This window comes from Maniola jurtina, chromosome 14 (genome assembly GCF_905333055.1).
Source record: "Maniola jurtina chromosome 14, ilManJurt1.1, whole genome shotgun sequence".
Lineage (NCBI taxonomy): Eukaryota > Metazoa > Arthropoda > Insecta > Lepidoptera > Nymphalidae > Maniola > Maniola jurtina.
This window is the reverse complement of record NC_060042.1, coordinates 13,072,810-13,082,398: the sequence shown is the minus strand read 5'-3', so window position 1 is coordinate 13,082,398 and position 9,589 is coordinate 13,072,810. Positions and strand designations below refer to the sequence as shown.

Sequence of the window (9,589 nt, the reverse complement as noted above, 5' to 3'; positions counted from 1 at the left end):
ATATGTCTTTTGAACTATTCTCGTGTATGTATTTCTCGTAAAAAGAAGTAACCTAGCTACCAGGCAGTTAAACAAAAAAAAACTTTCTATCTTTCGATACTGACCAGTGAATACTAAAAATACAAGCTCCAATCGCCATCGCATTTTTTACCGAAGCACACCTACTATCTTTTTATTCGACTAAAGAAATAGTGTTAAAATGCGCGTAGGTATGTTATGTATATCAGTTCATTGGCTCTCTCGGACTTTATCAAGTAGCAATTAGAGTGTTATTCTTTGAGGAATTATTATACATATTATAACTCACAACAAGATATATGATGCCCAGAGGGTACTCGTTGTTTTAAAGGCCAAATTTTTAAAATATGAAATTGATTAAAAAAATCCGCTCAAGTGCAGTGGTTCCGCACTATCGTATAAGAAATAACACTTTTTCATTTTATTGTTGATTTCATGGCAAGCAATTTTAATTTTTTAATATTAGTTGTTACAGCAGCAAGAGAAATACACATTGTGTGAAAATATCAACTCTCTACCTATTACAGTTTATGAGGTACAGGTCGCTGAAAGACAGCCGGACGGACGGACTGCGGAAGCTTAGTAATAATGGTCCCGTTGGCATCCTTCGGGTAAGGAACTCTAAAAAACGGTGAACTTATCGTTTTGGATTCTGTCGCGTCCGTCCATTGACCATTCATTATCTGTCAGCTGGCTCTCAACTCTCCAGCGAGACGCGGGAAAGATTAATCAATATTGTTTTATACTGAGCGTAATCGATAGTTGAAAGAAGCTTTTTCTTTATTTTACAATAATTTTTGAGCGAATTAAATTCGACGAAGTTAGAAGAACAAAGGCAAAATTTAGACGGAGCGTCTATGTCCTTCATTACCTACCTAAAACTTACAGAATAGGTAATAATAATTAGGTATTTAAAATACATGTTATAATACATTTTTCTATAGAGATTTAATACGTAATCAACCGAGGCTTTAAATAAATTCATCCGCCTTACATACTGATTTAGAAAAACATAAGCATTCCCATACCACGTAGAGGGCGTAGACGCAAAACTGTGCGTAGACCCCGCGTAGAGACACTGAATCGTCGTAGATATTTGTAGCTAGTAGAATTAAGAATAGAAGTCTTCCCGAATCGCTCCTTCCGGGAATCTTCCCACATAATATAAGACCAAAGTTTTAACCACTACATTAGAGAGATAAAACTTACTATTTGAGTAGATTTTAAGTTTTTATAGATCTTTATATTTTGTATAAGTTATATAGTTTGTATATAGTTCTTCATGACGCCATATAACATTATGTCTGAAGAAACGTACGTGCCAAATCTCAAGCGGCTTGACATAGTGGTTTGAGCTGTACGGCCAAGTCTGCTATTTTACATGATTTGTCATTGAACTACAATGCAATTTTAATTCAATTACCATTGATTCACAATTTCGTAGTCTACTAAATTCACAATGGTCGACCGATGGTCTTGTAATTGGATTGTAGTTGCATTGTAGTTGGTATTGCCATTTGCTCAAAAAGCGTTTGCCGAAATGAGTCCAAAAAAAATAATACATATTAAAAACGTTTATTTAAGCTAGATTCGATTATAAATGTTATCTATTTGTGTTTTAAAGATTAAGCCTTAAGTAAAATTATCATAATAAGCCAAAAAGATAAATTTTAAGTGCGATCTAAAAAATAAAATGTCAAAAATAATTATATTTCATCTGTAATTGTCGAATTGACATTAAATGTCAATGTCATTTGATAGTTCTGCAATTCATAGAGATAGTACCTTATATAAACAACTTTATTTTAGTATTTTGATTTTTGATTTTTGCGGCGACTTGCGAATACCTACCTAGGTAGACAGAATATTTAAATCTGTGAAGTGTGAATATTATAAGGGACTGCGAAAATGGTAGTAGGGGAGCAGATTTCGTCGCTGCTAGACTATTTGGAGAGCCATTCCTGTCACTGCAACCGCACCAGTGACGGGGCAAAGCCTGGCTAAGCGGCGTTCGCAGGCCAGGCTTGAGCAGATATCGAGGCCAAAATGCAGACGCATTTTGGCTCAAGCCCAGGCGACGGAGAACTTGGCTGCAGCAATTGTCAGACTGGGGACTGCAACAAACCAAGCTGCTGCTAGGCTGGCTGCAGCAATTGAAAAGTTTGCTGCTGTATTTAGCAGGACAGCAGGAGGAGCAGGAGATGCAACGAGTGTTGCATTCCCCTCGAAAAAGGTTGCCTTTTTATTCATTTAATATTTAAAAACATTTAGTCATTATATTATCCATACTAATATTATAAATGCGAAAGTGTGTCTGTCTGTCTGTCTGCTACGTTATCACGGCCCAACCGCTGAACCGATTGTGATGAAATTTGGTACAGACATGGGCTACATCCCGGGGAAGGACATCGGCTACTTTTTATCCCGAAAAATCAAAGAGTTCCTGCGGGATTTTAAAAAACCGAAATCCTCTAGTATTGAATAAACAGTAGTTTATTGTTTTCAGAAATGTCCCACAAAACAGCTATCAGAATCTGATGACTACATTCAAGGTACAATTTAGTGTCTGTTCAAAGAAATTAAATGGAAAATACTCTGGTAATGGTGTCAGATCAGCAAATTATTATCAATTACTATGCTTGGAGTTTCCAATATTAATCTAACCAAATATTGAATAGAAACAGACATTACATTGTGGAATTCCATGATATTTAAAGAAAAATTAATATTCCTATGTTTCGCTATAATCGCTAAACAGTTATGCGGATTATAGGAAAGAAATATTATTTTTTCTTTAAAAATCTAATCAAAGTCTAGTCAAAATTCAAAATCATTTATTTCAATTATTTATTATTAATTTCATGCATTTCTCCACAGCCTGTTGATGAGAGCCTGCTGCAGCACCCTACCTTCAAGCAGACCTTGGTTAACTCGATGGCTTTGTGAATGCTGTCCTTCAATAGCACTTTCCAACTCTCGGCCCTTGAATTGTGTTCATCCTAAAATATACAATAATGTTGTTTAATTCATAATAATATTACTCTTATATATTAAGCATATTTTAATCTTTTTATGTTAAATGAATAAACATATTTGTGGAAATTTGTTGTTTTTTTTTAAAGAATAAACAAAAATTAAATCACATACCTGTTGCAGATGAAGAGCTTCCACAGGCATGAGTGGAGGCACGTGCGTTGGTCTTGTTTGCAATACTGTGCAAAATATAACATGCATTCACAATCTTGCCTGTGGTGATTGGACTGTAATGCAAAGCATGTGCTCGGAGCAAACATCTGAAAAAATAATTTGTAAATAAAACACCTATCAATCAAACTATAATATTTGCTATAGTTTATTTGTCTAAGACACCCTTTTTTTAGGGTTCCGTACCTCAAAAGGAAAAACGGAACCCTTATAGTATCACTTTGTGTCTGTCTGTCCGTCCATCCGTCGTGTCTGTCAAGAAACCTAAAGGTTATACCTATAAGTAGGTAAAACCTATACTTCCCGTTGACCTAGAATCATGAAATTGGGCAGGTAGGTAGGTCTTATAGCACAAATACAGGAATACGAGTAAATCTGAAAACCGCGAATTTGTGGTTACATCATTTAAAAAAAAATGAAAACCTGTTTCAATTTTCAAAGTAAGATAACTATACCAAGTGGTGTATCATATAAAAGGGCTTTACTGTACATTCTAAAACAGATTTTTATAGTTTTTGATTTATCATGCAAAATGTTGGAAAAATACCCGAGTAAGGAACCCTCAGTGCGCGAGTCTGACTCACACTTGGCCGGTTTTTTCATATACTGTCTCAAACAGGATTTTATTTAATAAAACTATACAGCGTTCAACTCTATTGAGTGCAGTCTATTGAGTGCATTAAATAAAAATTGTGCTATGGTGTTCCCTCTATGGTGTTGAGGATTGGGGTGATCTTTGTTTTCTTCAGAGGATAGCCACTGTCACCTGAAAATCCAACCAACATTAGGAAACCTACAACAGTTAGGAAAAGTTGAATTTCTCACTTAGCTTTCATGGCATTCCGGTCATGCTGGATGGGCCATTTGTTAAATTTGGCATTGAGTGTCTCTGTAACTTGCCTCACAGCTCTTGACACAGTCTTCTGTGGAGGGCACTCTGCCCAACTAATGTCTGGTATGAGATGGTGTATAAAATGCTAAGGCTATCAGAATCTGCAACAGTAATACATTACATTCATACCTACCAACTTCATGTATTCTTAGATTATAGCCATGCCTTTAGAGATAAGCAATGATAATTTGAAGTTGTTTTCTAACCTTCGTCTCCGCAAATATTCCATCATTCCGTTGTGGTCTCGGAATAAGTGGAGTGAGCTGCTCCACTAGCTCCTTTACAGTTTCCTTCCCAAGGTGAAACATTTTTACAAAGGATATATCCTGAAAGGGGTCTATATTGCTCCTTAGCAAGCGAGTATCAATATCAACTCCTGAGTATCAACCGCGTTGGCCAATTCCAAAATATTCCATCTTATTCTAGACATTATGCCTAGGTGTTCACCTTACAACGTAGAAAGATAACAACTAAATACCCAAACTATTGCTAAACATGATGTTAAACCCGTAAAACCAAACAAACACTGGCTTAAAAGCAATGACAGCACAATGGCGCATCAATGATAGTTCACTGGCGATTCAATGGTCATTGCAGCTGTCAAACTATTAGCAGACTACGCATACATTCGATCATTGGCTTGTCATTAAGTACGGGACTACCAACTATTTACAACTGCGTCATTGAAGTGTCAGTGGCACGCCATCGGAAAGCAATTGTGACGCCATTGAATTAGTAGACTACCAAAATTGCTAAAAGTAACAATTAAGATGTCATTGATAGACAACTGAAACACAATTGCAATAGTAGACTTGGGGCCCAGGGCCCCAAGTCTGCTATTTTACATGATTTGTCATTGAACTACAATGCAATTTTAATTCAATTACCATTGATTCACAATTTCGTAGTCTACTAAATTCACAATGGTCGACCGATGGTCTTGTAATTGGATTGTAGTTGCATTGTAGTTGGTATTGCCATTTGCTCAAAAAGCGTTTGCCGAAATGAGTCCAAAAAAAATAATACATATTAAAAACGTTTATTTAAGCTAGATTCGATTATAAATGTTATCTATTTGTGTTTTAAAGATTAAGCCTTAAGTAAAATTATCATAATAAGCCAAAAAGATAAATTTTAAGTGCGATCTAAAAAATAAAATGTCAAAAATAATTATATTTCATCTGTAATTGTCGAATTGACATTAAATGTCAATGTCATTTGATAGTTCTGCAATTCATAGAGATAGTACCTTATATAAACAACTTTATTTTAGTATTTTGATTTTTGATTTTTGCGGCGACTTGCGAATACCTACCTAGGTAGACAGAATATTTAAATCTGTGAAGTGTGAATATTATAAGGGACTGCGAAAATGGTAGTAGGGGAGCAGATTTCGTCGCTGCTAGACTATTTGGAGAGCCATTCCTGTCACTGCAACCGCACCAGTGACGGGGCAAAGCCTGGCTAAGCGGCGTTCGCAGGCCAGGCTTGAGCAGATATCGAGGCCAAAATGCAGACGCATTTTGGCTCAAGCCCAGGCGACGGAGAACTTGGCTGCAGCAATTGTCAGACTGGGGACTGCAACAAACCAAGCTGCTGCTAGGCTGGCTGCAGCAATTGAAAAGTTTGCTGCTGTATTTAGCAGGACAGCAGGAGGAGCAGGAGATGCAACGAGTGTTGCATTCCCCTCGAAAAAGGTTGCCTTTTTATTCATTTAATATTTAAAAACATTTAGTCATTATATTATCCATACTAATATTATAAATGCGAAAGTGTGTCTGTCTGTCTGTCTGCTACGTTATCACGGCCCAACCGCTGAACCGATTGTGATGAAATTTGGTACAGACATGGGCTACATCCCGGGGAAGGACATCGGCTACTTTTTATCCCGAAAAATCAAAGAGTTCCTGCGGGATTTTAAAAAACCGAAATCCTCTAGTATTGAATAAACAGTAGTTTATTGTTTTCAGAAATGTCCCACAAAACAGCTATCAGAATCTGATGACTACATTCAAGGTACAATTTAGTGTCTGTTCAAAGAAATTAAATGGAAAATACTCTGGTAATGGTGTCAGATCAGCAAATTATTATCAATTACTATGCTTGGAGTTTCCAATATTAATCTAACCAAATATTGAATAGAAACAGACATTACATTGTGGAATTCCATGATATTTAAAGAAAAATTAATATTCCTATGTTTCGCTATAATCGCTAAACAGTTATGCGGATTATAGGAAAGAAATATTATTTTTTCTTTAAAAATCTAATCAAAGTCTAGTCAAAATTCAAAATCATTTATTTCAATTATTTATTATTAATTTCATGCATTTCTCCACAGCCTGTTGATGAGAGCCTGCTGCAGCACCCTACCTTCAAGCAGACCTTGGTTAACTCGATGGCTTTGTGAATGCTGTCCTTCAATAGCACTTTCCAACTCTCGGCCCTTGAATTGTGTTCATCCTAAAATATACAATAATGTTGTTTAATTCATAATAATATTACTCTTATATATTAAGCATATTTTAATCTTTTTATGTTAAATGAATAAACATATTTGTGGAAATTTGTTGTTTTTTTTTAAAGAATAAACAAAAATTAAATCACATACCTGTTGCAGATGAAGAGCTTCCACAGGCATGAGTGGAGGCACGTGCGTTGGTCTTGTTTGCAATACTGTGCAAAATATAACATGCATTCACAATCTTGCCTGTGGTGATTGGACTGTAATGCAAAGCATGTGCTCGGAGCAAACATCTGAAAAAATAATTTGTAAATAAAACACCTATCAATCAAACTATAATATTTGCTATAGTTTATTTGTCTAAGACACCCTTTTTTTAGGGTTCCGTACCTCAAAAGGAAAAACGGAACCCTTATAGTATCACTTTGTGTCTGTCTGTCCGTCCATCCGTCGTGTCTGTCAAGAAACCTAAAGGTTATACCTATAAGTAGGTAAAACCTATACTTCCCGTTGACCTAGAATCATGAAATTGGGCAGGTAGGTAGGTCTTATAGCACAAATACAGGAATACGAGTAAATCTGAAAACCGCGAATTTGTGGTTACATCATTTAAAAAAAAATGAAAACCTGTTTCAATTTTCAAAGTAAGATAACTATACCAAGTGGTGTATCATATAAAAGGGCTTTACTGTACATTCTAAAACAGATTTTTATAGTTTTTGATTTATCATGCAAAATGTTGGAAAAATACCCGAGTAAGGAACCCTCAGTGCGCGAGTCTGACTCACACTTGGCCGGTTTTTTCATATACTGTCTCAAACAGGATTTTATTTAATAAAACTATACAGCGTTCAACTCTATTGAGTGCAGTCTATTGAGTGCATTAAATAAAAATTGTGCTATGGTGTTCCCTCTATGGTGTTGAGGATTGGGGTGATCTTTGTTTTCTTCAGAGGATAGCCACTGTCACCTGAAAATCCAACCAACATTAGGAAACCTACAACAGTTAGGAAAAGTTGAATTTCTCACTTAGCTTTCATGGCATTCCGGTCATGCTGGATGGGCCATTTGTTAAATTTGGCATTGAGTGTCTCTGTAACTTGCCTCACAGCTCTTGACACAGTCTTCTGTGGAGGGCACTCTGCCCAACTAATGTCTGGTATGAGATGGTGTATAAAATGCTAAGGCTATCAGAATCTGCAACAGTAATACATTACATTCATACCTACCAACTTCATGTATTCTTAGATTATAGCCATGCCTTTAGAGATAAGCAATGATAATTTGAAGTTGTTTTCTAACCTTCGTCTCCGCAAATATTCCATCATTCCGTTGTGGTCTCGGAATAAGTGGAGTGAGCTGCTCCACTAGCTCCTTTACAGTTTCCTTCCCAAGGTGAAACATTTTTACAAAGGATATATCCTGAAAGGGGTCTATATTGCTCCTTAGCAAGCGAGTATCAATATCAACTCCTGAGTATCAACCGCGTTGGCCAATTCCAAAATATTCCATCTTATTCTAGACATTATGCCTAGGTGTTCACCTTACAACGTAGAAAGATAACAACTAAATACCCAAACTATTGCTAAACATGATGTTAAACCCGTAAAACCAAACAAACACTGGCTTAAAAGCAATGACAGCACAATGGCGCATCAATGATAGTTCACTGGCGATTCAATGGTCATTGCAGCTGTCAAACTATTAGCAGACTACGCATACATTCGATCATTGGCTTGTCATTAAGTACGGGACTACCAACTATTTACAACTGCGTCATTGAAGTGTCAGTGGCACGCCATCGGAAAGCAATTGTGACGCCATTGAATTAGTAGACTACCAAAATTGCTAAAAGTAACAATTAAGATGTCATTGATAGACAACTGAAACACAATTGCAATAGTAGACTTGGGGCCCGTACCATATTATGTATCCTGAGGCTATATGTTAATATGAGTCAGTCACTTTTGCCTTTTATTTGTAAAGATTTTTTATGTAGATTAATCAATACGAATATTCGAGTTATTGATGGTTGCGACCATAAAGTAGCCATTGCAATGTATCCCGCAGAGAGTTTCAATAATCCCGCGCGAGTCAATCAGCCGAATGGCTCACAAGTCACGGGCAATTGGCGATGATCGCTTTGTTCCGAACGCTTGGTAGTTGCGCTTTGACTGCAAAGTAAATGAGCACACAAAGTCCCAGTTAGTATCTTTGTATCTAAATAGAACAAAATACAACAATCTAACTGTGTAATCGCTTATGAATACTAAACTTCTCGGTGGATTTTAATACGGTTTTCGCAGTCATGTAGAGCATTTCACTGAAAAAATTTATGCATATTAGACTATTGAATAAGTAGGCTAAGATAATAACGACACCTGCAATTTAAAACATTGTAACTCACTTTTTAGCGAAAATGACCTTTAAACACAGGGTTAATAAGAAAAAAATGCTCTTTTTTTTGCGCTTACCGTCGTATCTAAATTCACTCCCGTTACGATTTTAGCCAGCATAAAAACATTGTAACTAGTCGTCCACTAACGATGAAAAAAAGGTATCTTTAGTTACACACACTTGCCCGTGGTAAGTAATAATAATTTTACAAAACAATAATTGTAACATAAGATACAATTTTTTTCTTGGTAAGATTTCTTACATAAATGAAAATATTTCGTAAACTTTCATCGTAACTTGAGTTACGATGTTTTCATTCTTAAAATATAATTATCATTTCAAATAAAAAAATTGTTACCATTATTTATTCCGCCGTATATTTACGTTCCTGTTCTAATAACTAAACTTAGAATGCATGCAGTGTCAACCACATCTCCCTGCGATCCCGCACTTCTTGTTTTGATCGAGTTACAACGCGTGCATTGCCGGCGTTTTACGCATTGTTAATTAATTTGTACTGTTTTAATGTTAAAAATAGCTGTTATCACTGTACAAAAATTGGGACTGCGATATTAACAATGTGAAAGTAACCTGGAGTAAAATTATGCACATTA

At 36.0% G+C, this 9,589-nt stretch overlaps 2 long non-coding RNA genes across 2 annotated transcripts; both read right to left on the bottom strand.

The window, feature by feature from the left end:
- Window positions 1-2,837: 2,837 nt before the first annotated feature.
- LOC123871789 lies at window positions 2,838-4,406 on the bottom strand. The gene is made up of 4 exons (XR_006797347.1): window positions 4,321-4,406; window positions 4,048-4,215; window positions 3,166-3,311; window positions 2,838-3,017 (listed from the first exon to the last, which is right to left on the bottom strand). It is a non-coding gene; the product is annotated as an uncharacterized LOC123871789 (long non-coding RNA).
- A 1,991-nt stretch (window positions 4,407-6,397) lies between these two features.
- LOC123871577 lies at window positions 6,398-7,966 on the bottom strand. The gene is made up of 4 exons (XR_006797291.1): window positions 7,881-7,966; window positions 7,608-7,775; window positions 6,726-6,871; window positions 6,398-6,577 (listed from the first exon to the last, which is right to left on the bottom strand). It is a non-coding gene; the product is annotated as an uncharacterized LOC123871577 (long non-coding RNA).
- Window positions 7,967-9,589: the final 1,623 nt, after the last annotated feature.